This window comes from Schistocerca gregaria, unplaced genomic scaffold, assembly GCF_023897955.1.
Source record: "Schistocerca gregaria isolate iqSchGreg1 unplaced genomic scaffold, iqSchGreg1.2 ptg000526l, whole genome shotgun sequence".
NCBI classification, from domain to species: Eukaryota; Metazoa; Arthropoda; class Insecta; order Orthoptera; family Acrididae; genus Schistocerca; species Schistocerca gregaria.
The window spans coordinates 5994656-5999880 of record NW_026061925.1 but is presented as its reverse complement, the minus strand read 5'-3'; positions in this window follow the sequence as shown (position 1 = coordinate 5999880).

The window sequence follows — 5225 nt, the reverse complement described above, 5'->3', positions numbered from 1 at the left end:
TTCTAGTTTTAGGTATCGATTATTGTTTTTTTAGCTGGCTTTGGTGCCTTGGACATGAGCTAGGACGTTAGGATTCTGCATGAAAGGACTACTAGCAGCCGCGTTGCACGGGAGAATGTGAGAAGTGTTCATATGTAGTAAAAATCTGAGAAATCCGTCCTTTTTCGTCATTTGTTATGGAATCGACTTAAAGCCAGAATGTCACATTGGCCGCTCTTCTCTCTGAAACGGTAGTACTTATCGTCTGCAAAGCTATGACGTGTGCTGCGGTATGCGGAGACACTAAAACCACAATAGTAAAACACAGGTGAAGCATCTAATTTAATGTAATAGCCAGTAAGAAGTAGTCCAATTCAAGTTTTAGGTATCGATTATTAATTTCTTAGCTGGCTTTGGTGCCTTGGACATGAGCTAGGACCTTAAGATTCTGCATGAAAGGAGGACTAGCAGCTGAGTTGCACGGGAGAATGTGAAAAGTGTTCATATGCAGGAAAAACCCGAAAAATCTGCTCGTTATCGTCATTTGTTATCGAATCGACTTAAAGCCAGATCGTCACATTGGTCGCTCTTCTCTCTGAAACGATTGTACTTATCGACTGCATCGCTATGTCGCGTGCTGCGGTATGCGGAGACACTAAAAGCACCATAGTAGAACACAGATGAAGCTTCTAAGTTGATGTAACAGCCAGTAAGAAGTAGTACAATTCAAGTTTTAGGTATCGATTATTGACTTTTAAGCTGGCTTTGGTGCCTTGGACATGAGCTAGGACCTTAAGATTCTGCATGAAAGGAGAACTAGCAGCCGAGTTGCACGGGAGTATGTGAAAAGTGTTCATATGTAGTAGAAACCTGAGAAATCCGTCCGTATTCGTCATTTGTTATCGAATCAACCTAAAGCCAGAATGTCACACTGGCCGCTCTTCTCTCTGAAACGGTTGTACTTATCGTCTGCAAAGCTAAGACGTGTGCTGCGGCATGCGGAGACACTAAAACCACCATAGTAAAACACAGATGAAGCATCTAATTTATTGTAATAGCTAGTAAGAAGTAGTACAATTCAAGTTTTAGGTATCGATAATGGACTTTTTAGCTGGCTTTGATGCCTTGGACATGAGCTAGGACCTTAAGAATCTGCATGAAAGGAGGACCAGCAGCCGAGTTGCACTGGAGAATGTGAAAAGTGTTCATATGTAGTAAAAAAATGAGAAATCCGTCCGTTTTCGTCATTTCTTATTGAATCGACTTAAAGCCAGATCGTCACATTGGCCGCTCTTCTCTCTGAAACGGTTGTACTTATCGTCTGCAAAGCTAAGACGTGTGCTGCGGTATGTGGCGACACTAAAACCACCATAGTAAAACACAGATGAAGCATCTAATTAAATGTCATAGCCTGTAAGAAGTAGTACAATTCAAGTTTTAGGTATCGATTATGGACTTTTTAGCTGGCTTTGGCGCCTTGGACATGAGCTAGGACCTTAAGAATCTGCATGAAAGGAGGACTGGCAGCCGAATTGCACGGGAGAATGTGAAAAGCGTTCATATGTAGTAAAAACCTAAGAAATCCGTCCGTATTCGTCATTTGTTATCGAATCGACTTAAAGCCAGATCGTCACATTGGTCGCTCTTCTCTCTGAAATGGTTATACTTATCGTCTGCAATACTATGACGTGTGCTGCGGTATGCGGAGACACTAAAACCACCATAGTAAAACACAGATGAAGCATCTAATTAAATGTAATAGCCTGTAAGAAGTAGTACAATTCAAGTTTTAGGTATCGATTATGGACTTTTTAGCTGGCTTTGGCGCCTTTGACATGAGCTAGGACCTTAAGAATCTGCATGAAAGGAGGACTGGCAGCCGAGTTGCACGGGAGAATGTGAAAAGTGTTCATATGTAGTAAAAACCTGAGAAATCCGTCCGTATTCGTCAATTGTTATCGAATCGACTTAAAGCCAGATCGTCACATTGGTCGCTCTTCTCTCTGAATCGATTGTACTTATCGTCTGCAAAGCTATGTCGCGTGCTGCGGTATGCGGAGACACTAAAAGCACCATAGTAGAACACAGATGAAGGTTCTAAGTTGATGTAATAGCCAGTAAGAAGTAGTCCAATTCAAGTTTTAGGTATCGATTATTGACTTTTTAACTGGCTTTGGTGCCTTGGACATGAGCTAGGACTTTAAGATTCTGCATGAAAGGAGGACTAGCAGCCGAGTTGCACTGGAGAATGTGAAAAGTGTTCATATGTAGTAAAAACCTAGAAATCCGTCCGTATTCGTCATTTGTTATCGAATCGACTTGAAGCCAGATCGACACATTGGCCGCACTTCAGTCTGAAACGGTTACATTTATCGTCTGCAAAGCTATGTCGCGTGCTGCGGTATGCGGGGACACTAAAAGCACCATAGTAGAACACAGATGAAGCCTCTATGTTGATGTAATAGCAAGTGAGAAGTAGTACAATTCAAGTTTTAGTTATAGATTATTGAATTTTTAGCTGGCTTTGGTGCCTTGGACATGAGCTAGGACCTCAACATTTTGCATGGAAGGAGGACCAGCAGCCGAGTTGCACGGGAGAATGTGAAAAGTATTCATATGTAGTAAAAACCTGAGAAATCCGTCCGTTTTCGTCATTTGTTATCGAATCGATTTAAAGCCAGATTGTCACATTGGCCGCTCTTCTATCTGAAACGGTTACATTTATCGTCTGCAAAGCTATGTCGCGTGCTGCGGTATGCGGAGACACTAGAAGCACCATAGTAGAACACAGATGAAGCTTCTAAGTTGATGTAATAGCCAGTAAGAAGTAGTACAATTCAAGTTTTAGTTATAGATTATTGACTTTTTAGCTGGCTTTTGTGACTTGGTCATGAGCTAGGACCTTAACATTTTGCATGAAAGGAGGACTAGCAGCCGAGTTTCACTGGAGAATGTGAATAGTGTTCATATGTAGTAAAAACCTGAGAAATCCGTCCGTTTTCGTCATTTGTTATCGAATCGACTTAAAGCCAGATCGTCACATTGGCCGCTCTTTTCTCTGAAACGGTTGTACTTATCGTCTGCAAAGCTACGTCGCGTGCTGCGATATGCGGAAACACTAAAAGATCCATAGTAGAACACAGATGAAGCTTCTAAGTTGATGTAATAGCCAGTAAGAAGTAGCACAATTCAAGTTTTAGGTATCGATTATTGACTTTTTAGCTGGCTTTGGTGCCTTGGACATGAGCTAGGACCTTAAGATTCTGCATGAAAGGAGGACTATCAGAAGAGTTGTACGGGAGAATGTGAAAAGTGTTCATATGTAGTAAAAACCTAAAAATCCGTCCGTTTTCGTCATTTGTTACCGACTCGACTTAAAGCCAGATCTTCACATTGGCCGCTCTTCTCTCTGAAACGGTTGTACTTATCGTCTGCAAAGCTATGACGTGTGTTGCGGTATGCGGAGACACTAAAACCACCATAGTAAAAGACAGATGAAGCTTCTAAGTTGATGTAATAGCCAGTAAGATATAGTACAAATCTAGTTTTAGGTATCGATTATTGACTTTTTGGCTGGCTTTGGTGCCTTGGACATGAGCTAGGACGTTAAGATTCTGCATGAAAGGAGTACTAGCAGCCGCGTTGCACGGGAGAATGTGAGAAGTGTTCATATGTAGTAAAAACCTGAGAAATCCGAACTTTTTCGTCATTTCATATCGAATCGACTTAAAGCCAGAATGTCACATTGGCTGCTCTTCTCTCTGAAACGGTTGTACTTATCGTCTGCAAAGCTATGACGTGTGCTGCGGTATGCGGAGACACTAAAACCACAATAGTAAAACACAGATGAAGCATCTAATTTAATGTAATAGCCAGTAAGAAGTAGTCAAATTCAAGTTTTAGGTATCGATTATTAATTTCTTAGCTGGCTTTGGTGCCTTGGACATGAGCTAGGACCTTAAGATTCTGCATGAACGGAGGACTAGCAGCTGAGTTGCACAAGAGAATGTGAAAAGTGTTCATATGCAGGAAAAACCCGAAAAATCCGTTCGTTATCGTCATTTGTTATCGAATCGACTTAAAGCCAGATCGTCACATTGGTCGCTCTTCTCTCTGAAACGATTGTACTTATCGACTGCATCGCTATGTCGCGTGCTGCGGTATGCGGAGACACTAAAAGCACCATAGTAGAACACAGATGAAGCTTCTAAGTTGATGTAATAGCCAGTAAGAAGTAGTACAATTCAAGTTTTAGGTATCGATTATTGACTTTTTAGCTGGCTTTGGTGCCTTGGACATGAGCTAGGACCTTAAGATTCTGCATGAAAGGAGAACTAGCAGCCGAGTTGCACGGGAGTATGCGAAAAGTGTTCATATGTAGTAGAAACCTGAGAAATCCGTCCGTATTCGTCATTTGATATCGAATCGACCTAAAGCCAGAATGTCACACTGGCCGCTCTTCTCTCTGAAACGGTTGTACTTATCGTCTGCAAAGCTAAGACGTGTGCTGCGGTATGCGGAGACACTAAAACCACCATAGTAAAACACAGATGAAGCATCTAATTAAATGTAATAGCCTGTAAGAAGTAGTACAATTCAAGTTTTAGGTATCGATTATGGACTTTTTAGCTGGCTTTGGCGACTTGGACATGTGCTAGGACCTTAAGAATCTGCATGAAAGGAGAACTAGCAGCCGAGTTGCACGGGAGAATGTGAAAAGTGTTCACATGTAGTAAAAACCTGAGAAATCCGTCCGTTTTCGTCATTTGTTATCGAATCGACTTAAAGCCAAATCGTCACATTGGCCTCTCTTCTCTCTGAAACGGTTGTACTTATCGTCTGCAAAGCTATGTCGCGTGCTGCGGTATGTGGAAATACTAAAAGCACCATAGCAGAACACAGATGAAGCTTCTATGTTGATGTAATAGCCAGTAAGAAGTAGTACAATTCAAGTATTAGGTATCGATTATTGACTTTTTAGCTGCGCTTTGGTGCGGTTGGACATGAGCTAGGACCTTAAGATTCTGCATGAAAAGAGAACTAGCAGCCGAGTTGCACGGCAGAATGTTAAAAGTGTTCATATGTAGTAAAAACCTGAGAAATCCGTCCGTTTTCGTCATTTGTTATCGAATCGACTTAAAACCAGAATGTCGCACTTGCCGCTCTTCTCTCTGAAACGGTTGTACTTATCGTCTGCAAAGCTAAGACGTGTGCTGCGGTATGTGGCGACACTAAAACCACCATAG